This window comes from Phascolarctos cinereus, unplaced genomic scaffold (assembly GCF_003287225.1).
Source record: "Phascolarctos cinereus isolate Bilbo 61053 unplaced genomic scaffold, phaCin_HiC Scaffold_5;HRSCAF=322, whole genome shotgun sequence".
In the NCBI taxonomy this organism is placed as follows: Eukaryota; Metazoa; Chordata; class Mammalia; order Diprotodontia; family Phascolarctidae; genus Phascolarctos; species Phascolarctos cinereus.
Window position 1 is genome coordinate 339045487 of NW_027555958.1, and position 26712 is coordinate 339072198.

A 26712-nucleotide genomic window follows, 5' to 3' on the forward strand; every position below is an offset into this window, starting at 1 on the left:
TAGAGATTATTTAGCCCCCTTATTATACAGATGAGCAATGTGAGATGAAGTATTCACAGAGAGTGAAATACAACCTGGGTCTTCTGTTAGGCCAGTGCATTCTCCATATCATTCTGCCTCCTCTATGAAGAATTAGGAAAATATGTATTTATTAGTGATTTTGAACTTTTTTATGTGTTTATTCATAGCTTGGATTTCTTTCTTGCAAATTACCTATTTTGGTTCAGATTCTTAAAATCTAGCCACATGCTCAGATTCTTATAATCTAGCCAATAGCTCACTAATGTTCAGACTCCTTAAGAGTCTGCCCAATATCACAGATGTTTTAATAAACCTTGTCTTTGGCTGGAAAAAAAAATATAAAGAAGAAAACATGGTTCTGAAAAAAAAATTACCTATTTACATGTTTAGATCTTTTGTCCCTTGGGAAATGGCACTTCTTACAAATTTAAATACAGATCTTTTATGTATTGGAAAGGAGACCTTTTTTATTTTTTAATTTTTAATTTATTTTGTTAATTTATTTTGATTTATCAACAATCACTTCCATATGCTTTTGAGTTTAAAATTTTTCTTCCCCTTCCTCCACACTACCCTCCCCAAGACGATGCACAATCTGATATAGGCTATACATTTACATTCCTATTAAACACATTTTCACATTAGTGATGTTGTAAGTAAAAATTAAAACCAATAGGAGGAACCATCAGAAAGAGGAAACAAAACTCAACAGAAGAGAGAAAAAAATAGCAATTCTACTTCCATAGTTCTTTCTTTGGATGTGGATAGCATTTTCCATCAAGAGGCCTCTGGAGATGTCTTATATCCTTATATTGCTGAGAAGGGTTAAGTTTATCAATATTAGTCATCATGCAGCGTGGCTGTTATTGTGTACAACATTCTCTTGGTTCTGCTCACTTAACTTAGTATCAGACCATACAAATCAGAAAGGAGACCTTTATCAGTGAAATGTGCAGCAAAGATTGGAAGTCTTGGATGAATGAGAACATAGAATGATGGTTTGTGGGCCCTGTATTAATTATTTAGGGCACAGAATGAAGAAAGTATGTGAACCATAGCCTACTTAATAGTATTTCTTCACAGTTCTTTCATGTAATGATCCATCATTTTTTTCAGGCCTTCCTTCCCCATGTGATATGCTGGCAGAACTCTAATAATAATTTAGGCAGCTCTGTAAATCATTAGCCAGTTCTTAACTGTCTGTTCTAGGGAAGGACAGCAGTGTTCCTCTCCAAAGCTTTTCTAGTTTTTTTTTTCTTCTTTTCCAGTTTATTTTGACCCTCTTAATTTGTCTTACTTAATTTCAGGTTGTTCCCCTTGGTGGAATCCATGATGTAATAGAAGGAGTACTGGGTTTGGAATTGGGCATCCTGGGTTCAAATTAGCGCTCTGTCACTTGCTACCTGTCGACTTTGTATAAATTATATAACCTCATTGGACTTTGGGTTCTTCATTTCTAAAATGAAAGCATTTGGCACATAATTTAGGGGTTCTAAACCTCTGGTCCAGGAACTTGTTTTATTTTGATAATTATATTTCCATACCATGGCTCAGGCCTGGGTCCTCTTTTCTTTTCTTTCTAGACTATTTCACTTGGTGAACTCATCAGCTCCCATTGGATTTAATGAGCCTCTCTATGATGATGATTATCAACTCTACTTATTTATCCCTAACCTCCAGATTCATGTCTCTAGCCCTGTTGGAAATCTACACTGGATGCCCGGGAGAGGGAGGATGAGAGAGGAAATATGCATTTCATAGCACCTACTATATGCCAGGAACTGTGCTAAATGCTTTTTTAAAAATATTATCTCATTTGGTCCTCACAAGAACTCTGGGAGCTTGGTATTATTATTATCTTCATTTTACTGTTAAGAAAATTGAGGAAAACAGAGGTTAAATGACTTGCCTGAGGTTGCACAGCTATTAAGTGTCTAAGGCTGGATTTGGACTTTGGATTGCTGGTTGTTCTCTCTAACTTAAACGTCTCCTCACTCCAGTCAGTCCTCCACTCAACTATCAAATTAATCTTTCAAGAGTTCAGTTCTGACTATGTCAGGCCCCTCTATTCAGTAAACTCTAGTGGCTCCTTATCACCTCCAGGATCATTCAGAACCCTTCATAACCTGGCCTTTTTCTACCTTTCTAGTCTTCTCATACCTTACTCATCCCCATGGGCTTGGTATTCCAATGACGTTGGCCTTTGCTGTTCTTTGCACAAGACCCTCTGTTTCTCAACTCTGAGCATTTTTTTCTGGCTGTTTCTGAGGCTGGAATGCTCCCCATTCTCATTTCTGCTTCCTGGCTTCCTTGGCTTCCTTCAAGACCCAATTAAGATCCCACCTTCTACACAAGAAACCTTTCCCAATCCCCTTAATGTCACTGCCTTCCTTCTATTGATTATTTCCAACTTTTTCTGTATATATCTTCTTTGTACCTGGCACATAGTAGGTACTTAATAAGTGTTTATTGACTGACATTGTAGATGGTTAACAAATGCTTGTTGACTAACTTAGTGATTTCAATGTAATTGGTTTCTTTTCTAATCTTAGGTATTTTATTTTATGCATTTAAAAACTAAGAGGAGGTCTGTAGTCTTCACCAAACTGCTAAAGGGGTCCATTACCCAAAAAAAAGTTAAGAAGCCCTGGCATAGCTAGCCTTCGAGGTCTCTTCCATCTACAAATCTGAACATATTTCATGCTGTTAGAGTTTTTGGGCACACGTGACTAATCAGGGGAGGTGGCTGTGGAGCCAAATGAGTTAAAGGAAAAAATCCCCTTGGTATTAAAAATATATCCTTCAAAGTGGAAAACCCACAGATGGCAAATTGAAAGTTGACTGTAACATATATATACGTTTGTTTTTCTATATGTATATATAGAGACACACACACATACATACTTACACATATATACTTATAGACATATACAGATAGACAGATAGATAGGCCTATACTTGGTAATTGAATGAACAGTGGATTAGATTCAACAAATCAGTAGAGTTTTGGTTCGAGCAAATGCCTCTCCCCTGCTCATTCCATTCATTGCACCACTACATGGTGGGGGTAGTAGTGGAGAGAGAGGTAGTACTAGATGTCATTAAGGAGTTGAGGAGAGAGTCAAGGAGTTCAAGGCTAAATGAGAGCTGGCCATCTCCCTTTTCTCTCTTTCCTTCCTCCTCTAATCCATTTCTACACCCTGCTCTATCCCCTACCCCTATTCTTCCACTACTGGCATCTCTTGACAACAATTTAGCATTGATATGATTAAGACCATTGAACAAGGGAAATAGTCAGTAGGCTCAGTTAGCACAGAGGGTATTTGTCCCTCCAAATTGGAGTTACTTAACCAAAGTTATTAGGGTGGAAGCCGGGAGGGAAGAGGGGAGAGGAGACAGTGTTGAGGTCAGGTCACTCTGGTGTCTTGTGCCTCCTTTGGACAGCTGCCAACTCCTTCTTAACATTGCCTCTCATCTCACACTTCCAAAACCACCAAACTAGACCTTTGGAGAATAAAATACTGGCAACCCTCTATTTACAAATGTCCAGCCTCAGTCTTCAGTTCCATGTTTTACCTTCATCTGGGGAAAGAAAACCCATCTTGTTTTTCCTTAGTTACATCTGCTCCCTGACAGCATAGCTCTCACCACTTACAATTCCTCAAACCCTTCCCCTATCCATCCTCCATCCCCTTCTTTGTTTTCTCTCCCACCTCTTCTTGGCTTCTCACCCTCCCTGCACCCCAGCCCCACTTTACAGCTTTTCATTCTCCTCTCACCTCAGAGGTGGCCCCAGGTTTGACAGTGTTGGAGGGGTTTGATGAGGAGCCCTCATTCCTACTGTGAAGTAGATAAGAAAGTTTGGAGGAGAAAAGAGTTACTCCAGGGGTGTGCTAAAGCCAGCTTGGGCTGACTTGGGACACCTAAAATTGGTGCTAAAACCAGGGCTTGGTTTATTGTTTTATTGAGGGGAAAGTTAATAATGTAAATTAAACCTAAAAGTGTGTTGTAAAAGAAATAATTTTTGGAGACCGAGTAAATGTTGACATTTACCACCACAACACTGCGCCACTCCCAGTCAGGGGCCGTATGCCTGACATTTAAGCTAGAACTTTGAATACTTTTTTCTATAGAAACAACGTAATAAATGGCAATTAGATTCAAAACTATTAGTATTGCACTTCAGGTAGAGGTTTTATTATAATAACTGTGTTTTACACTCAAGCAATATTTTATTGATACCTTTTTAAAAACATCACTTTCACTTCCCAACACACCTCTTCCCTCTCTCTCCTGCATAAAGTCCTTCCTTGTAACCAAGCAAGACAGAGTCCCAGGTCTTTGGTTCCATGGTTCTTTGTGAACACCTCTTTGCTTAGAGAATGGACGGCATGAAGAGGCATATTGTTTCTACTCTTTAAAGGTTTCACAGACATTTTTATTTGATCATCACAACCACCTGGCAAGGCAGGCAGGACAACAATTATTTTGCTTTTTTTACAAATAACAATAGCTAACATTTATAGAACTTTTTAAAATGTAAAAAGCATTTTGTCTTTTTTTTATTTGATGAACTCATGAACCCTGTGAGGAGGGTGATGCTTTTTTTTTAAGGCAATTGGGGTTAAGTGACTTGCCCAGGGTCACACAGCTAGTGTCAAGTGCTTGTTCGGAGATCAGATTTGAACTCAGGTCCTCCTGACTTCAGGGCTGGTGCTCTATCCACTGAGCCATCCAGCTGCCCCATGGGGTAAAATGAGGAGGGTGATACTATCCTCATTTTAAATATAGGAAATCTAGGTTCCGAGGGTCACACAGCTGGTTAGTGTCTGAGATGTACCCGAATCTTCCTGACTCCCAAAGCTACAACTCAATCCAATAAACCAGACTGCCTCTCAGGTGAAAGAACTGAGGCCTCAAAATCCTAAGTCTCCCCCGAGGTGTCAGGGCTAGCAAGTGGCAGAACTCAGGTTAAAACCCAGGATTTCTGACACCAAGTCAGGTGTACTTTCCATTTATGGGAAAATATATTTCAGAGTTCCAAGCAACCTGATTTGCAATAATTTTTTGAAGCATGACTCATTGGGAAATTGAGAACTGTTTATACATGGAGTCAGCATTATTCAGTAGTGTGCACTTGAATATATCACCCATCTGCTTTTCCATAGTTTTTTTTGCAAGTGGCTCTGTACCCCAAAGGGCTCAGTAAGAATAAGGAGAGAGGGGAAAAAATATGTTGGTGGGCACCACAAATATCCAAGTCCTAGAATGGAGAATTTGGGAAGACAGAGTCTCATGCATAAAGAAATTCTCTAAAATGGCCAGAGCTGGAACATAAGGACAACAGCATATATCTGAGGAAGGAAGTGCAAAAGGAACCTCCCGCATGATTGAACCAGTTGAGCTCATCTCAGAGAGAAGCCACTCTTAGTTTATCTTCTAAATCAGGACAATTCTAGTGCCCACTCAGGTTTCTCTGGTTTAAAATGGACTGAGGCTGAAAGACCAGCCTGTCTTCTATACTAGACAGGGATGTGTGTCTGGCAAGTTCAGGATGAGGCTGTTCATAGAAAGGGCTGCTGGGAACAACTGTCATTTGCTGAGTAGAGTGAGACACGGGATGGAAGCTTGTCAGGCTAATATCAGGCTAAAATGCTTAGGGCATCCCACCTCATTACCATATCTAGCTGATATCAATAGATTGGACTTCATGGACTATCGAAAAAATGGTATCCTTTGGTGGTTATTGAGTTGTTTCACTCATGTCTGACTCTCGTGACTCCATTTGGGGGTTTACTTGGAAAAAATACGAGAGTGGCTTGTCACTTCCATTCTCAGCTTGTTTTACAGATGAGAAACTGAAGAAAACAGGGTTAAGTGACTTGCCTGGGGTTACTCAGGTACTAAGTGTCTGAGGCCAGATTTGAACTCATGAGGATGAGTCTTCCTGATTCTGAACCCAGTACTCTGTCCATAGAACCACCTAGCTACCCCTTTGGTGTGGTTCCTTAAATTACAGAAACAAATAATTTTATTTCATTTCTACACCACCCTCATTTCCAAATATATCTTAGGGTCCTTAAAAAAAACCCTATCTTTGAGTTTTCCAAAGACAATTCAGCTTTCTCTCCTCCTGTTCAATCCAGGGCCCAGCTCATCATATATTTGCAATGTATGCCCAAGATACATGGACTGATGAACCCCTCTATAGGTTGTCCAACTGAATATAGATATGTAGATATCTAGATATAGATATAGAATGTAGATAGATAGATTGATAGATAGGTAGGTAGGTACAGCACGTATTTAGCATTTATTTTGAGCTAAGCACTGGGGATATAAATACAAGCAATCAAGGTAGTTCTTTTGCTTTAAATTTTTTTTTTTTAGACAGCTGGGGTTAAGTGACTTGCCAAGGATCACACAGCTAACAAGTGTCAAGTGTTTTGGTCTCAGGCTGGATTTGAACTCAGGTCCTCCTGACTTCAGGGCCAGTGCTCTATCCACTGTGCCACCTAGCTGCCCCTGTTTTGCTTATATTCTTGTGGGGGAAGACAACACATAAATAGGATGTGGGAAGTAAGGGAATGGCAGAGTAGAAGACTGCTGGCAAAGAGGTAGAGGTGTCTAGAAAGTGGATGGAACCAGATGGGAAATGATAGTAGTCTATATGGTGTCTATAGTCTAAACAATATAGTCTTCATCTACTTGATTCTTCCTGTGTGTATAGTTAGGCCAAATTATTATTTCAATTCTGCAATATTCTGCGTCTTGATGCAAGCAGCACAGTATCATCTGGAAACAAAAGTATCTGGAGAACTTTGACCCTGAACAAATACACAGGTAGTACAATAAAGGTTGTTTATAGTTATTTGCTATTACAAAATAGCAAATGAATGTTTTTGTATAGCTATGAGTATTTTTATGTGAATAAGTCTTTTTGCATTTATTGATATTTTTCAATAAAGTTATAGTAATGGGGTTAATTACAAAAGGCATGATCCGTTTTATGACTCTTATTAGATCTTTCCAAATTGACCTCCAAATTATTTGTGGTAGTCTGCAGTTCTATCAACAATGTATGAATGCTTGTCACCTTGTAGCCCTGCCAATGTTGTTTTATTACTTTTTGCTATTTTTGCCAGTCTTGTGAGTATAAAGTGATATTTTAATGTAGTTTTGATGTTCATTTTTCTGATTATTAGGAAATATGTCATTTTATGTGGTTTTTTTTTAACAGTTTGTATTTTCTCTGTGGAAAATTCTCTGTTTATGTTCTTTGCTCCATTGCAGAGTGTTTTACTGTATTGTTCGTTGTAGAGTTCCTTAGAGACTCTGGATGTCAGAGCTTTAATTGATATATTTACTGAAAATATATTTACCTCACTCTGTTTCTTTCCTTTTAACTTTATATTTATTACTTTTTGTTGTATAAAATCCTTTGTACAATATAATAATCTATGAAAATTTCTTTCTCTTTGACTTATGAGTATATTCTTCTCTAAAATTGGAACAAATGTTATTCTAGTTTTTTCTCATTTTATTGGATAATTCAGTCCCTTACATTAAGCATTACAATTCACTTATTTCAAAGGAAGAGCATGCATACTTTTTGTACTATTTTTGTTATTAATTTAAACTTAACAAATCCACTATGAACAGAATTCTTCTGTCAAATTAATAACTGTGTAGGTTTCTTTAACGTGAACTTCCTCTTATCCAATGATAGGAACTTAGTTTGGGGATTACCCCCATCTTGTTCCCCTTCTGTTTCCCCACTTTCTTCTCTTTCCCTGAAGCCCCTTTCCAAAAGTCTTATTAGATGTAGTGATTTAGCCAGTGCAGTTCTATGAGTGTTCTTGCACTGTTTACAACTGGTTTATCTTGATTTTAATTGCTTTGAGTACTTGTCTTTTTGGCTGGCAGACACATGTTGGAATACTTACTTGAAGGGCTCCATTGGGCTTTTTGCAAACCTTTCATGTGTCTATTTCTTGCTTTGACACTATATAGTGTATTTGCCTGGGTTGTTAATTATTGGCTCCTGGTTTATGATTCTTAATATTTTGTATGCAGTATTGTTCTCCCCATTTGTCCCTTGTCTTCCTTGAGAAGTCATCTGTGATCCTGTTTAATATTCCCAGGTGAGTAGTTCCTGTCTTTTCCTGGGAGCTTGATATAGTTTCCCCTTAATCATATAACATTAAAGTTTAACTATAATGTGTCTAGGAATGTTGATTTTTGTGGTCTCTCTTTTTCCTACTTCAGAATCCTGTGGATTCTTTATTTAATATATGACAGCTTGCTTTAGCTAATTTTAGGAAATTTTTTCTTTGATGTCGAGGAATATAGGTATTCTTTTCTTTTTCTAAATTAGTTGGGATGACAGCAATACTGACTTTTTGGTATTTTGACTGATCCTCTAGGGTCTGTCATTTGATTCTTTGTGTAATTCATCGATTTTCTGCACCCAGTTTATCTTCATTGGCTAGAGCTCTTTCTTCATACCACTAAATCTATGACTGGTAGATTCTGTTGATTCTTGAAATTTTTCTATCATATTGGCCATTTTCATACTTATCTTCTATCTTTTTTTTTTTTGGCTAGGCAATGGGGTTAAGTGACTTGCTCAGGGTCACACAGCTAGTAAGTATCAAGTGTCTGGTCTGATGCTGGATTCGAACTCAGATCCTCCTGACTCCAGGCCTGGTGCTCTATCCACTGTGCCACCTAGCTGCCCCTATCACTGGATTTTTTTGTTTGTTTGTTTTTTGTTGTTTTAGGCAGTGGGGTTAAGTGACTTGCCCAGGGTCACACAGGTAGTAAGTGTTATATGTCTGAGGTCGGATTTGAACTCAGGTCCTCCTGAATCCAGAACCGGTGCTCTCTCCACTGTGCCACCTAGCTGCCCCTACCACTGTTTTTTTTAAAGCATCTTTTAGGTCTAGTTTGTTTATCCCGTGATTGTTAAACTTTCTTTTCAGTTCTTTTTTTAAAATTCAGTTTAATAAACATTTAATAAATGCTTACTATGAGCAAGGTGCTACACTACGCACTGAAGATACAAAGACAAAAGTCAACCTTCAAGGAGCTTATATTCTTTTGGAAGAGCTTTTGATCTTATTTTCTTGCCAGTGTAAATTATGGTTTGACTTTCAAAAAAGTGTCATGCTTTACATAGAGATCTCTCAGAATTTCTTCTATTGTTCCCTTTTCCATCTGTGTTTGGTTCTAGCATTTTAGGTAATTTAACTGCTTTGTAGTTTTTGTGTTCTTTAAAACTGTGTTAAAATTCTCTTTGCTCATTTTCTATTTTGTATTTTTTAAAAAATATTTGCCTGCTCTTTTTGTTGTTTTCTAGTTATTACTGTTTGAAAGGTGTTAGCACTGTGCCTTGCATATAGTAAGCCCCTAATAAATATTGACCTTTTTTTGAGGGGTATGTGAAGAACCTAGCTAACTTCAGAGCTCTCATTCTGTCATCTTATTACTATTTCTAGGAATGGGGTATTATCTAAGATGAGACTTGAAAGAAGAGTGTGCTTTCAAAGGAAAGGTGGGGACTGATACAAACATGCCCTGTCCCCAAATCTGACTGAGATGGCATAGGTATATCCTGCTTAAAGACTGGAAGATAGAGTAGGTGACCTTTTGGAGGTCACTTTCATCTCTATGATTTCTTGATAGCAAATGAATCAACGATGTTTTGCTTCTAGGATAAACTGGAAATTCTCAGTGTGGCATTTAAAGCCCTCCATAGTCTGTTTCTGACCTAATTTTCCAGTCTTATTTCATGTTTCTCCCCTTTATGTACTCCCCATTCCAGTTAAACTGACTTACTAGCCTTTCCCTGTAACCAGTGTGCCATCTCCCAGCTTTGTTTGTACCTTTGTACATTTCATACCTGAAATGATGAAATCTATGTCTTCTCTCTTCTGCCTCATAAGCTCAGCTCAGGTGCTAGATGAGGCCTTTCCTGATCCTTCAATAATTAGCAGTATCTTACTCAACATGCATGTGTATATATGTTGCATTCCTCTAGTAGAATGTAAGCTTCTTGAGGACAGAAGCTATTTTTTTCTTTGTCTACTTAGTAGCATCCAGCACAATGACTTAAACAATGCAGGCACTTTTAATATGTTTCTTAAATTTAATCAAGTTGAGATTTTGAAAATAAATGTTTGTTTCTCTTTCTTTTTTCCCTCCCTCCCCCTCTCCTTCTTTTCCTTCTCTTCTTCCTTTCTTCCTTTCTTCTTCCTTCCTTCTTCCTTCCTTCCTCTTTCTCTTTTTTCTCCCTTTCTCTTTATTTCTTTTTCTTTTTCTCCCCAAAATGCGTGATTTGATTGCCATTTCATTAGCATTTTATTTGATTCCTCCATTGCAGAAGTTCCCACAGCCTGTATAGATCAGTACCTTCACTATAATTTATTCTTAGGATGGAGATTCTTTTTTTTTTTTTGGCTAGGCAGTGTGGTTAAGTGACTTGCCTAGGGTCACACAGCTAGTGCTTGTTATGTGTCTGAAACCGGATTTGAACTCAAGTCCTCCTGACTCCAGGGCCGTTGCTCTATCCATTGTGCCACCTAGCTGCCCCAGGTAGAGATTCTTTTTTTTTTTAATTTTTAAAAAATTTTTTAAATTTTTAAATTTTTAATTTTTTCCTTATGCTTTTGAGTTGAAAATTTTTCTCCCTTTTCCTCCCCCCCACCCTCCCCAAGACAGCACACAATCTGATATAGGCTTTACATTTACATACCGGGTAGAGATTCTTAATCTGAGGTCCATAGACCCCTAAGGGGTCCACATATAGATATCAGGAAGTCCATGGACTTGGATGAGAAAAAATTTACATCTTTTATATCAGTATAATTGATTTCCTTTGTAATCCTATGTATTTCATTTTATTTAAAACTGATTCTGATGAGCAACTCATAGGCTTCATCAGATTACCTACCAAAGGGGTTCATCACACACATTGGGCACTCCTGTCTTTGAGAATTGCCTGGAGCACTGAGAAGTTAAATGATTTGCTCACAGTTGCTCAGCCAGTACCTGTCTAAGGGGAGCCTTGAACAGTGGTCTTCTTGACTGAGCTCAGGCCAGTTCTCTCTTCATTATGCAACACTGCCTGTCTAATGAATTCCTTTTATAAGTATTATCAGCAAAGCTTCAATTTAAGACCAAATAATCCAGCAGAAAGTTGTTGGACTTAGAGTGTAGAAAGTTACTTTCATAGCATTCTTCTTCAGTGTTCTTACTGTAAGAAGCCATGTGATATAGTAGAGAGATCTACAAAATGGATTTGGAGACAGAGAAACCCGTGTTTGTTCCCAGCCCTGTCACCTGTGAGACCTTAAGCAAGACATTGGACACATCCTCTGTAAAATGAGGAAGTTGGATATTTAAGATCTCTTCCAGCTTTAGGAGTCTTTCTGTAGTATCCTGGGCTATAAATTCAAGAAGAGGGTCAATGAAAAAGATATATAACAATATGCTGACATCCTCTAGTTACACAGTTCTGCTTTTGGTTAGACAAGAGATATGAGGTTCCCCCTAGATTTCCTCTTTCTGGGAAAAAAAAAAGAATAAATAGCTTGTTCTACCTCGTAGATAGGGAAAGTGTGGAGGAGGGGGAAGGGAGAACTAATCAGAAATCAGTCCTGTATACTAGCAACAGACATTTGTTAAGCACCTACTATGTGCAGAGTATTTTGCTAGGTATATATGTGTGTAGGGGGGCTGCTCCGAAGATTAAATAAGACTATGTGCTTGTCCTCATTGAGGTTACAGTTTACTGTATTGTATGACATCAAAACATATAGCTACAGCTATTCTGTGCCTTAGGACATGGCAAATACACGAAAGAGCTGCTGAGTAAGGAATGAGGAATGTTACTGACTGAGGGTAGGCATCAGAATGGGCATAGCGATCAGAACCAGAGCAGGCTTTATGGAAGAGATGACATTTAGGCTTTAAAGGATGGGTAGAAATTCAAATGTTTAAGAGGGAAGAAGGAAGGAAGATATTTGAGGCATAGTGAATATTTTAAAAATATATATTATTAATGTCTTGTTTTTATGTCACAGTCATTTCTGAAACAAACACATACATACTTACATCCATATATACACGTCTTAAATTGAACCCTACCTTATAAAGCAAAAACACATGATAGGTGACCTCATTGGACAGTGTCACCCTTCTGCTCCCAAATTCCCTTTCATCCTTTATTCTCTAGGACCATTATTGCTTTTCAGTCACTCAAAGTTCAGCTTCTTTTTAGTGATCTTTTCATTTACATCGCTATAAGCATTGTGCATATTTTCAGGGAATAGTTTGAACAGATGCATGAAAGTACAGGTTGTGTTTGAGTAGGTGTAAGCCTGTTTCATAAAAAGGCATAGAGGACAGTAATACAAGATAAAATAGGAAAAACATCCTACCTTTTTCCAAAAAAAGTTAATTTATATCTTTTTTTTTATCCTCTTCATTTCCAAATGTGTCCATCTCCCCTCCCTAGAATGCCAGCCCTTGTAGCAAAGAATAAGAAAGAAGAAAGAAAAGTAGGTCAGCAAAACTAACCAAACACATTAGGCAAATCTGTATATGTATGTGTGTATATATCTATATATTTTTTCCACACCCACAATCCCCTACCACTACAAAGAAGGAAGGTGCATTTTTTTTTCATCTCTTCATTGTGACTAAGCTTGGTCATTAATTGAATGGTTCTCAGTTTCTTGGTGATTTTTGCCCCTGTTCTTTCCATTTACACTGTTGCAGCCAGCCAATGTGACACCTCACTTTCATTCTTTTTTTTTTCTATCTCTCCTTCCTTTCTTGGACTGAGGGCAGAGTTGTTGGTGCGCCCATTGCATCTGCCACCCCATGGGAAGGAAGAACAATGAATGACTTCTACAGCAATCGCCTGGTCTCGATGAGCCTAGACTCTGACTTGAAAAGAGGGCAAAATACACAGCAGAGAACGGAAAAAAAAACCCCAACAACAACAAGGAAGCAGAGAAAAGATGGAGAGCTCTCAACACAACACACAGCATTTATATATAAACTTTCATGAAATGGAAATTTATTGCTATATATTTTGAATCCTCTCTTACATTCTGCTGTGCACATGACATGGTTCTTTTTTCTTATTTTGTATTTAAGTTTCAGCATTTAAGTTTATAATTTAAAAAGAGAGGAAAAAAAAGGGGAAATGTAATGGTTAACCAAAACTTCCAGTCTTGGCAAGTTATCTCTTTGTGGCTCCCCCATCACTTTCCTTCATAAACATGTATCCAGATTCTTAAAGAAGTCCTGTGCTTCAAACACCAAGGTACTGCTAAAAGAAGGAAGAAGTACTAGATTTGGATGAACTTTACCACTGACTGCTTTCTTACTCATCGTTCCTTAGTAAATGAAGATGAGAATCTCAAAGATTAAATGTTAGGTACATATTGTGCTTAGGAAGTACTTGCTGATAGATGAAAATTGCCAGAATTGGCAGGTAAACTTGGACCCAGATGCTTATAAAATTCTCTAGAGGCCAGTCTTGTTTTAGAAGGAAGAAAACAACAATAATAATATTAATAATAACAAGTAGTGTTTAAATAGTCAATAAACTTTTATTAAGTGCCCACTATGTACCAGGCATTGTGCTAACGACTGGGAATACAAAGAAAGATAAAAGATAGTCTCTGTTCCCAAGGAGCTCACAATCTAATGGGAGAGACAGCATGTAAACAACTATGTACAAACAAGCTATAAATAGGATAAATTGGAATTAATAAACAGAGAGAAGACACTAAAATTAAGGGAATTTGAGAAGGGCCTCTTCTGGATGAGGAGATGGTTAGCTGAGCCATGAAAAAAGCCAAGGAAGCCAGGAGGCAGAGGTGAGGAAAGAGAATATTCCAGGTATGGGAGGAAGCCAGTGAAAATTTCCAGAGTTGGGAGATGGAACATCTCATTTAAGGAACAGCAGAGGCCAGTGTTACAGATTGCAGAGATGAAGGAATAGGGGTCCAGTACAAGTGTAAGAAGACTAGAAATATCGGGGGGGAGGTTTATGAAGTACTATGAATGTCAGAAGATTTTGTATTTGGTCCTGGAGGTGATAGGGAGTCACGAGTTTAGTGAGTGAACTGAGTCTTGATGGGAACCAAAGATTCCAAGAGGCAGCAGTGAGGAGGATGGCTCTCTGAGTATGGGAGAAATCTTGTGCAAAGCAACAGAGGTAGGAGATGGAAGCTGTGTATGGGAAACCACTGCTACTAAGTCAGCTTGGTTTGAACATAAAGTACCTGGGGAGAGATAATGTATATTAGCCTAGAAAGATAGTTTGGGGCCAGGTTGTGAAGGGCTCTAAATGCCAGGGAGAGAGGTTTGTTTTTGGTAGAGATAATGAATCTTTTTAAACAGAGGAGTGACTTGATCAAAGATGTGTGCTTTAGGAATATCAGTTTGGCAGCTGGTTGGAGGAGGGTTGGAGAAGAAAGACGTAAGGCAGGGAAACTAATTAGGATCCTATTGCAAGAATCTAGGTGAGAGGTTAATGAGAGCCTTATTAGTCTGGAATAAAATAGAGATGATGATGGTAATGATGATGATGGCCAACATTTATATAGCACTTACTAAGTGCCAGGCACTGTGATAAGCACTTTACAAATATCATCTCATTTGATCTTCACAACAACCCTGGGAGATAGGTGCTGTTATTTTACAGATGAGAAAACTTAGGCAGGCAGATGTTAAGTGATTTACCCAGGGTCATACAGCTAAGCTCAGATTTGAAACCAAGTCTTCCTGAGTCTAGGCCTGAGGCTCTACCCACTACACCACCTAGCTGCCATATATAAGGAGAAAGACATGTCAGATGTGGAGGTAGAATAGGAAAGACTTGGCAAGTGCTTGAAAATGGGGGAAGGTGAAGGAAACTGAAGAATCAATGAATGAAAAAGCTTATTATATACTGAGCACTGGGGTAAGCACTGGACAGATATACAAATACAAGCTAGTGAGATTATTCCTACCCTCAAGGGCTACACACAAAAGGGAGCTAGAAAGTTGTGGGTGGTATAGGTAAGGCAACATGATTTGGAAATGGGCAGGAAGTGATGTGTTGACCTAGTTGCAGACAAGAAGAAGCAAAAACTCACCTCTAGGGGCCCAGGGGCTTAGGGTCAGAGTTCAGGTGCCAGTGAGAAGGGAATGGGGAAGTCAGCCAGAGGACAGGCAGCATGATTTGAAAGTAGTTAGGAAGTGACATGGAAGCCTAGATTTGGGCAAGAAGAGTTAAGGATGACTGAGCTGGTGCACTGGGGCAGCTGGATGGATATGGAGCCCACAAGAAATACAGGAAAAGTGCCTATGATTTGCCAGGTTCTGGCAAAAACTTGTGTTTAAGTCCTGCTTCGGACACATATTAACTGTGTGATCATGGCTAAGTCATTTAAAGTTTCAGTGCCCCAGGCAGTTCCGTAAGCCAATATGTCACCCATGATTTGTTGATCTGCATCTATGAAGGGAGTTCCCACACCTTAGATGGTCTACCCTTATAAATGTACAAGTCCAACTTCCTCCCCTCCTCCAACCATGAGTGAAATGAATGTATTATGCTGGGGCTAAGGGAGATATAGAGATAATCAAATCATGGCCCCTGCCCTCTAGGAGTCAGCAAAGATTTTATAAAATTTAGCAAAATCTAGTTGCAAAGATTTTTGAGATTTCTAAAGCAAAATGAATAAGGTCAATAATTTAGAAACACTATACTTATTGAAACATTATCCACCTTTTCGAGTACTGACATGAGTTCTAGAGACAGGAGAAAGTGCTTACATTTTCCTCAATGCACAAAAGTTTTTCATCACATCCTATGATAATGGCATCAGCTTTCATCAGAAATAGCCAAATGGCATATGTGTGTATGTATGTGTATATGCATATACATATACACACATATATATATACACACACACAGCTATCTATATGGACATATATGCATGCATGCATGCATGTATGTATGTATAATTATATACCTATAGTCAAAAGGATATTAGCAGCTTAAAGTAAAGGGGATGGGGTGGGTGAGGAGGGCAGGGAACAGGAAGGAAAGAGTACCAAGGATGGATAAAATCAGTGAGTGACATAGTGAACAGATAATTTGTTAGGTAAAAGAAGGCCCAGCTCAGCAGTGTCCCTAAGTATCTTGTCTTTTCATGAAGCATTTAAGCAAGTCCCTCATGTAGAGATTTCTTGAGTCCCTTTTTACCATCTTCAAGTACTGCAAGGATTTTAGATTACCAAAATGATGGTGAGAGAAGAGGAAAAGCTTGGCTGTTATGTTTATTTTGAAAAGGGTTTCATGGTTTAAGGTAGAAAAAAGAACATTACTTCATCCCTGTTCCCTATTACTCTAGGTATACATAGGCCAGTTAGGGGGACATCCACCAGCACTGTGTTCAGTTCAGCAAACAAGGAACTGTGAAACCCAAAATTAAATTTTAAATGATACTTAAAATGGATCTAGTCATTACAAAAGTCATCCAGCCTCCTTATCATTAACAGTAATTATGATTGGGCTTTTCTAAGAAAGAGTCTGAAAACAAAGAGAACTTGCTGGTTCCCAGGGCTTAGCACAGTCCCTGACTCATAGGAGGCACTTAATAAATGCTTGTTGACTGACTGACTGACTGACTGACTGGTGGAGAAGATGAACTTCTCCTTTTCATAGGTATTTGAGGCCCTCCCATGAGGAGAGTTTTATTCTTTTAGCCTTAATGTCCTCTATGGAAAGGATAATGGCTATGGAATCTGAGGACCTGGATTCAAATCCTGCCCTTTGATACTATCTATATGTGACTTTGGGCAAGTCACTCCTTATTTCCTCAAATGTAAAATGAAGCTGTTGGATTAGATGAAGTCTTGTGGTCCCCTTCCAGTTCTAGATGATGGATGGGAGAGGCACATGTCTGTTGTGGAGTTTCTTTATCCCGAACATCTACAAAAACTCCAGGATACACCAGTGGCCATTTCTGACCTAAGGCCTTGTTGCCAGTGCCATGGGAGCCATCATGAAAAATTTGGAGTCTTTTTTGGGAGCAGTTAGTAGGTTCTGAAGTTGAGAAAGGAAGAAGCTACTCACAATTATGCTCTTAGTGCTTCTGGGCAATCTGTTTTTATTCATTTCTTAATTAAATTCCGGTTGCATTCACCATTGCAACTGTATCAAACCTTCTCTACTCTCCCAAACTCTAGCTCATCCCTCAGCCCCATCTGTAGCAGATGACTTCACCTCCTGTTTTTACTGATCAGGATCAAGGCCATCCAATGGAAACTTTCTTAATATCCTGTCTCCCTAATTGGAAATTTCTCTGTAGTTCCACAATCCTTTCCTCCTTGCATATCTCAAAGGATAAGATGTAGCTAATTCCTTGACCTGTGTCCTTGGTTCCATCCTCTCCCACCTCCTCCAGAAACTCGTTCCATTATGTTTTTCTCTTGTTTCTTCATTTTTAACCCTGTCTACTTGAAGGGAAGCTAGGTGGCACAGTGGATAGAGCACTGGGCTTGGACTCAGGAAGACTCATCTTCCTGAGTTCCAATCTGGCCTCAGACACTTACTAACTGTGTGACCCTGGGCAAGTCACTTCACCTTGTTTGCTTCAGTTTCCTCATCTGTAAAATGAGCTGGAGAAGAACCACTTCAGAATCTTTGCCAAGAAAACCCCAAAATCGGGTCACAGAGTTGACTGAAATGATTTAACAACAACAAAAACTTGCTTCTCCCCCTGATCCCACACACATACACTGATCTCTTCAACGTCTGAGTAATACTACTTGCTAGGCATTCACTTTGTCACCACTACCTTTTTGCAGGCTGGGCTGCCCTGGGTCTCACTCCTCCTTTAGTGTATGGCTTTCTCTGTAGGACCTCCCTCGACCCCCTTTCTTCTGGGGGAGTCATTTCCTTCCAAACTGGCCTCCCAGAAAAAAGATAATGACTGCTGAGCTCACCCGGCTGTTGCTCCTCTAGCGTCACTGACTCATTTTGATGCCAAAAATAACCCTGGTGAATTTTTCTCTTTGCTTTGAGAAGTTGTTAAAAATAAATCAATAAAGCTCTCAGTATATGCTATGAAGAAAAAGCCCCCAGCCAGAAATTTCTTTCTGGAAGATAAAGCAGTTTTCAATCTTTTTCCCCTTCTCAGCCCTGCCCTTATCCTTCCTGCTCAAGGCAACATTCAACAATACAACAAAAGCAGTTTAGCATATTGGTTGATCTATAGCTTTATCACATTTACCTGGCTTAAGAAGTAAGGTAAATTCTTTAAAAAAAAAAAAAGGTAAATACCTCTCAAGCCAATGACACTTAAAGCAAAAATAATTCTCCGGTCACCTATCACCTTATTCTCCTTTCCTTAACCTCCAAACTCTGGAAAGGGTGATCTAAATTTATTTGTTTTATTTGCTCATCATCCACTCATTCTTTATTTCCTTGAAATTTGGCTTTGTCCCTGTACTCCCATGAACCTTCTCTTTCTCTCTCCCCTTCTGTGTGTGTGTGTATGTATATATCTATATGTATATATGTATATGTATATATGTATATACACATATATACATACACGTAATTTCATAATTTCATCAGTCTGAGAAATGTCAGGAGGTTTTAGGGGATTATAAATTTTTTGTGAGTCCAGAGTATAATGCAGCAACCAAGAAAGCTAATGCTATTGTGGGCTGCAAGGAGACACAATGCCCATGACTTAGGAAAGTGGCAGTGCTACTGTATGCTGCCCTGGTCAGACCACATTTTAATTGTGTCCAGTTCTCGGTACCACATTTTTAGGAAGAGCATAGCTAAGCTGCAAAGTGTCCAGAGGAAGGCAACTAGGACTGGATCATATGGGAATCAGTTGAAGAAATGGGATATTTAGCCTGGAGTAGACCTGTGGTGCAATACGAGCATGTGATAGCTGTCCTCCAATATTTGAAAGGCTGTTTCTTATGGAAAAGGTTCAGTTTGTCCCCATAGGACATAATTAGGAGCAGTAGAATTTACAGAGAGACCTATGTAAGCTTGATATCAGGAGAAGCTTCTTAACTTAGAGAGTTTTGCAAAAGTGGAATGAGCTGCCTTTGGAGGTAGTGAGTTCTTCTACCCTGGGTCTCACTCCTCCTTTGTTGTATGGCTTTCTTTCTAGGACCTTCCTCAACCCCCTTTCTCCTGGGGGAGTCATTTCCTTTCAAACTGGCCTCCCAGAAAAGAGTCACACTGAGGTCTGTAAGCAAAGGCTAAGTGACTACTGGCCATGTGTGTTATAGAAATCTTAGTCAGGAACAGGTTGGATTTGATAGCCACTGAGGTCACTTCCAAGAGCACTGGGCCTGGAGTCAGGAAAATCTGAGTCCAAATTCAGCTTCAGACACTTACTAGCTATGTGACCCTGGGCAAGTTACTCAATACCTATTTGTTTCAGTTCCTCATCTGTAAAATGGGAAAACACTAGAAAAGGAAATAGCAAACCACTCCTGCATCTTTGTCGAGAAAACCCCATCAGGTTACGTAGAATCAGACACTGCTAAATGATGTCTCTCTATCACCAATCTTTCCTATTTCAATTCCTCCTTTACATTGAAGGCAATGCAACCTTTCTAACAGTCTGCAGCACAGACTCTCAGGCAAGGCTGGGCTAGCCTGCCCATGTTGTGGCTTGTCTTCTCAAAAAAAGCTCTCCTTCCACAGTGCCTGAATTTTTCCACTTGATTTTATTTGACTTCCTATAATTCTGGCAATAAGATTAATTTGTGTTAAATATTCAGGGCCTCCACTTCCTCTTTTCTCGCTCTCTTCTGAACCCTATTCAGACTGGCTTCTTGCCTCATCACTGGACTAAAACTCATCTCTCCAAATTGAAAAACCAAATGGCTTCTTCTCAGTTCTTCTTGACCTCTCTGCCTCATTTGACGATCACGACTATCCTCTCTTTCTAGATATCTCCCCTCCATGGCTTTTCTGAATGCTGTTCCCTCCTGGTTTTCCTTCCTGTCTGATAACTTATTCTCAGTCTCATTTGCTGATTCATGATCCATGTCATACCCACTAACTTATGGATATACTCCATGGCTCCATCCTGGGCTCTCCTCTCTTCTTCCTCTGCACTATTTCACTTAGTGACTTCATTAGGATTCAAATTTGAATACATAATCTATATACCTAAAACAGATCTATCCAGCCCTAGTCTCTCACCAGAGCTCCAGTCTCACATCACCACCAGCCTATTAGACATTTTGAATCAGATGTACTATAGGCATCTAATATTCAACATGTCCAAAACAGAACTTAGTGTCTTTTTCCCCACACCTATGCTTCTTCTAAACTTCCCAAATACCACTGAGGACACCATCATCCTTATAGTCACTTAAGTCCCCAGCTTCATTGTTCTCCTTAAGACGCCTCTCTTGAACTCACTGTACAAACATCCTCACATAGCCACCACACCATCCTAATACAGACTCTTACCACCATTCACCTGGACAATTGCAATAGCTTCATGTTTGTTCTCCTTGCCTCAACCTTCTCTCTACTCTAGTCCCTCCTACACACAACTGCCAAAGTGATTTTCCTAAAATGCATGTATGATCGTGCCACCCTCCTACCCAACACACTCCGCTGGCTCCCTATTGCCTCACAGATGGAAAATAAACTTTTGTTTCATTATCTAAAGCCCTTTAAAACCTGGTCCCTTCCCCATCTGAACACTTTACTTCTCTCCTCACCCTCTGCAATCTAATCATACTGGCATGCTTGCTATCCATCCATATGGATGGATTATCCATACAGCCCATCACATTATGCTCCATCTTTTGTCTCAGTTCCTTTGCACTCATTGAAATGTACTCCCTCCTTACCTCTCTTTGCCTCTTGAAATTCCTACTTTCCTTCAAGGCTCAGTTCAAGAGCCAGCTTCTTTATGAGGCCTTTTCTGGTCTTATTCCATGCCACTACCCTCTCCCCAGACCACTTTGGATTCATTCTGTATAAATTCTGTTGTTGTATGTGCATATATTATTTCTTCTCTTAGAATTTAATCTCCTTGAGGGCAAGGATTGTTTCTCTTCTGTCTTTTTATCACCAGTGTTTAGCAGAGCACCTAGAACAGACTAAATAATAAATGTGGAATGATTTTGGAACTTCAAAGCCCTCTGGGAGGATTATACTTATTTTGAATGTATATGTTGTCTCCTCCTATAAAATGGAGTCTCCTTGGGAGTAGGGATTACTTAATTTCTTGTCTCTGTGTCCCCAGCATCTAGCACATAGAAGGTCCTTAATAAATACTTGCCGATTGGTTGACCTAATTCTTATTATTATGTTTTTCTTAATCAGATTTCTTTCTAGTACCCAACTGAGAAGATCTGCATTGAGAAAATTAGGGGTTTTTATATAGGGTAAGGGAAGGAGGTAATTTTTGGGTGACCTAGGTAGGGTGCCTACCACAGCAGGGCTTAGTGCTGTAGCATTATGAGCACTGTGGTTTAGTTACAAGTTAAATAAGTTTTTGTGCACTAGTCTGGGAATCCTAACCACCTCCTTAGAACACTATTTCTAAGAGTAAATGCATTTGGAGTTCCAAGCAACCTACATAAAAACTAACTTTTGGAACACAAGTGGTTTAGAGGTTGGAGGTTGCTTGTATTTGTATCTATCTGGCCTCATTTGACCTTTAGTCACTTAGAAGGACTGTGTTACCTTCTTCAGTATTGTTGGATTTTTTTGTGTTTGTGTGTGTGTGTGTGTGTGTGTGTGTGTGTGTGTGTGTGTGTGTGTAACTTTACATTGATTGAAAAAGAAATTTGAACTAAATACTGAAAACAGCTGTTGGAACAGTATGAAATATTAAAAAGTAATTCTCTTTGCCTAACTCTCTCTTTCCCTCGGAGGTGGGGCTCCACTCTTTCCTCTTGTTCTGGAATTCTTGCTGATGTCAATGAGGGGCAAATGCCGAGTATTCAAGAGAGATCTGGGAGGCTGATAAGAGATTGCCTGGCAGGCCCAGAAAGAAATTAAAATTAGTCCCAAAAGACTCAAAAGAAGTAATCAATCTTTAATGAGGTCACTGGGAATCTAGTCGATCCACCAAGTGAAAAGAACACTATATTTTAAAAGATTCACTCCCAAACTTTGATGCCCCTTTTATTTTCAAAGGCCAAAATGGCAAAGCAATAAAGGGATTTGATTTTGTTGATACTGTGATTGGAAAGTTCAGGAATTTTAAATAGACCTGCTAAACAAAAGCAGAATTTCTAAGACATTTTGAGTAGGTAGTTGAATGGATGAAATACTAGTGAAAATTTATAACTATTAGAAATGAATAATGATCATCATGAGGAAGGTTTTTTTTCTTTTTTAAAAGAACAGTTATTCTTTTTATTCTGAAACTTTCATCTCATTTCTCCACCCTGTAGCTGAGATCAAGCAAATTTAATATTAGGCTACCACCTTATCTGGAGACTTCATCTTTTCCCAGAAAAGGGATGTGGCCTTGTGATGGAATCAGCTGGGGCTTGGTTTGGGTTCTGATGTTAACTTCTAGCCCTTTCCTTTGTCAGACCCTTTCACAGGGTGGTGGGAACACAGCTCCTTTGCAATGAAATTACAGAATAAATTTGGAGGTTGCACATAATTCTCATTCAACTTTATCTATATGTATACAGCTTCTCTTAAGACATTTTCTTCCATGTCAAGGCTTGCAGCTCATAGATACAGTCTCTAGTAGCTGCTTTTTAGATATTTGTTGGCTGGAGAGAAGAATCTTCTTCAGTTTCCCAGGATGGGTTATTGAGGTATCCAGTCTGGATTTTGAAGGGGCCCTTGTTCCTAACCCAGCCCATCAACTACTGAACATGTTAGGGTGGAACAGTGAGAGTAGAAGTAGCTCACAAAAAGGCATTGTAGGAGGGTTTTTTCTTTTTTTCCAATGGTAGGGGAGAGATGGGAAAGAAAAAAATGAAGACTCAGCAAGGTTTAAAAATTTAATTAAAAATAAGAAAAAAAATAATTATACTAAAGGATAAGAACTGAGATACAGATCTCTTTCTGAAGTTTTGTTGTTGAGTCATTTCAGTCATGTCTGACTCTTCATGACCCTGTTTAGGATTTTCTTGGCAAAGATACTGGAGTGGTTTGCCATTTTCTTCTCCAGCTCATTTTGCAGATGAGGAAACTTGAGACAAACAGGGTTAAGTGACTGGGCCAGGGTCACGCAGCTAGTAAATATCTGAGGTCATATTTGAATTCAAGTCTTCCTGACTCCGGGCCAAGCACTCTTATCTATTGTACCACTTAGCAGTCTTTGACTTAGATAATTTTATTTTTTAATTTAATGATTTTTTTCTTGATAATTTTAAAAATTAATTAATTTATTTTTAGTTTCCAACTATCACTTCCAAAAGCTTTTGAGTTTCAAATTTTCTCCCCCTCCCTCCTCACCTCACTCCTCATGATGGCATGAAATCTGATATAGGCTCTACATTTACATTCCTACTAAACGTATTTTCACATTAGTAATGTTCTAAAGAAGAATTAGAATCCATAAGAGGAACCACAAGAAAGAAGAAACAAAACAAAACAGAAGGGAAAAAAAAGAATGAATAGTATGCTTCGATCTGCATTCAGACTCCAAAGTTCTTTCCCTGGTTGTGGATAGCATTTTCCATGAGACTTCTAGAGATGTCTTAGATACTTGCATTGCTGAGAAGAACTAAGTCTATCAAATTTAATCATCGCACAATGTGGCTATTACCGTGTACAATGTTCTCTTGGTTCTGCTCACTTCAGTCAGCATCAGTCCATACAAGTCTTTCCAGGTTTTTCTGAAATTGGGCTGCTCATCATTTCTTATAGCACAATAGTATTCCATTACATTCGTATACCACAACTTGTTCAGCAGTTCTCCAACTGATGGGCATCCCCTCAATTTCCAATTCTTTACCACCACAGAAAAAGCTGCTATAACTATTTTTGTACATGTGGGTCCTTTCCCCATTTTTATGATCTCTTTGGGATACAGCCCTAGGAGTACTATTGCTGGGTCAAAGGGTATGCACATTTTTATAGCCCTTTGGGCATAGTTCCAATTGCTTTCCAAAATGGTTGGATCATTTCACAATTCCACCAACAATGCATTAATATTCCAATTTTCCCACATCTCCAACATTTCTCATTTTCCTGTTTTGTCATATTAGCCAATCTGATAGGTGTGATGTGGTACCTCAGAGTTGTTTTGATTTGCATTTCTCTAATCAATAATGATTTAGAACATTTTTTCATATGACTATAGATAGTTTTAATTTCTTCATCTGAAAACTGCCTGTTCATATCCTTTGACCATTTATCAATTGGGGAATGACTTGTATTCTTATAAATTTGACTTAGTTCTCTGTACATTTTAGAAATGAGTCCCTTATCAGAGATACTGGTTGTAAAAATTCTTTCCCAGTTTTCTGCTTCTCTCCTAATCTTAGTTGCATTGGCTTTGTTTGTGCAAAAACTTTTCAATTTAAATGTAATAAAAATTATCCATTTTGCATTTCTTGATAATTTTTTTTTGTTTTTTGTTTTTTGGGGGTTTTTTGTGAGGCAGTTGGGGTTAAGTGACTTGCCCAGGGTCACACAGCTAGTAAGTGTCAAGTTTCTGGGCTGAGACCAGTTTTGGACTCAGGTGCTCCTGACTCCAGGGCCAGTTCTCTGTCAACTGCGCCACCTAGCTGCCCCTATTTCTTGATAATTTTTAAAAATTCTATTTATTTCCAAATATATCCTCTCCTATATTGTTTCCTACTCAGCAAACCCTGAAGCATTTTTTTTAACCCAAATATCATGACCTTTCGTCATCATCACAACTTTACTTCCAGTAGGCTTTAGCAATAGTAGGATCAAAGATTTTACAACAAAGATTTAAAAAGAAAGGTAGGATAAAAAGAACAGCAGAACTAACATATCAATAGTGTCTGACACTTTGCAGAATAAATATCCGTAGCCCCCCATCTCTTCATTGAAGAGCAATGAGAGTGTACTTTGTCATGAAATAACACATTTTAAAGTTTTCCATTTTATTTTTACAGGAAGATTTTAAACTTGAAATGTTCATTTCAGTTTGTAATGAGCTTTTTACAGATCATATAATAATGGTGTCTTTTATATCCCAAGAAGACACACCCCACTGACATACTATTGTTAGTAAGAGTGTGGGACTTGAGGTATATTTTTCCTGTGGGATTTGCACTGAAGACTCAGTGCCTCCTGTATGACCAAGAGCATTTGCAAGATGGATGGATAAGTTAGGATTGTAATCTAGGACCATAGAGAGAAGATAATTGGCCTGCTTTGGGACAGAACCTTATGAACCTGGAGTTTTCTTTAGCATTGTGTTCTAACCAGCGGAGCTAATTTAATTTATTCATTCTGCTAAAGTCCCACTCTTGGTAGTACTTGGTATTTGGAGTTCCTGAAGGCTATGGCAGCAAAGGACTTGCCCAGACAGGTCCAACCAAGCAGGAAGGTGCCGCCATGCTGACTGTGTGTCTTTTGTCCCAGGACTCACCTATCTAAATTTAGAGAGGCTTATTGACAGAATGATGGCCTTGACTAAGTAATAGATTGTGTTTGTTTTTGACCATGAAGACTTATGAAGACTAAGGTGTGAAGAGTTGTAATGTGATAGAGCACCACCATCCATGAAATCATAGACATATGAAAATATTTATTAATCTACTTAGTGTAACCTGTAGCATGTGTTTTAGAATTTGAATATTTCCAGCATTGCATTTGTGTGACAAAAAAAAAAACCTAATGTTGAGGTGGTTAAGTTTTAAATGTATTCTACATGCATGACCCCATGTCATCTCCACAAATGCCTGTGAGATAGGTATTATAATTCCCTTTTTATAGATAAGGAAACTGAGACTCAGAGAGGTTAGTTGACTTGACATTGTCACACAGGTGGCAAATAAGATTTTTCATCTGTAAGATACCTTAGAGATCACCTAGTCAACAATTGTCGTTTTGAAGATGAGGAAAATGAATTTTAGAGAAGATAAATGATTTGTCCAAGATTACACACATAAGGAAGTAACAGAAATAAGATTCAGGCCAAGATCTTCTAACTTCTGATTGAACACTTTTTCTCCCCATTCCATTTTGCCTTTGTGGTTTTATAAATGCCAAACTTATCTCTTCAGCAAGATCATAAGCCCTTTAAGAGTGGATACTATGCCATAGAGATTTCTTTTTGTATCCCCATATACGTAGTATAATGCTGGACACATTGCAGACACTAAATTCAGTTCAGTTCAGCAAACACATATTAAGTGTCTGCTATGTGCCAGTTACCTTGCTAGGTGCTTTGGAATGTAAAGACAAAATGAAATCTCCCCTGCCCTCAAGGAGCTTAAATTCTAGGTCTAGGAAGGGAGTGGAAATGGGGAATGAATGGAATGTACGGAGTGGATACAAAATGTTGTTGTTGTTGTTGTTCAGTTGTGTCTGACTCTTCGTGACCCCATTGGGGGTTTTCTTGGCCAAGATACTTGGAGTGGTTTTGTCATTTCCTTCTCCAGTTCATTTTACAGATGAGAAAACTAAAGGCTAAGTGACTTGTCTAGGGTCACATAGCTAAGAAATGTCTG

The 26712-nt window shown here is 38.7% G+C and overlaps 1 protein-coding gene and 1 long non-coding RNA gene across 2 annotated transcripts in view; both read left to right on the forward strand.

Annotated features, from left to right (window-relative positions):
• GPR137B (G protein-coupled receptor 137B) overlaps positions 1 to 26712 on the forward strand; it is a 103593-nt gene that overhangs the window by 25000 nt on the left and 51881 nt on the right. The gene's annotated exons all lie outside the window — the stretch shown is intronic.
• On the forward strand, positions 7586 to 21384 carry LOC144457783 (uncharacterized). The gene is made up of 2 exons (XR_013487289.1): positions 7586 to 8165; positions 12877 to 21384. It is a non-coding gene; the product is annotated as an uncharacterized LOC144457783 (long non-coding RNA).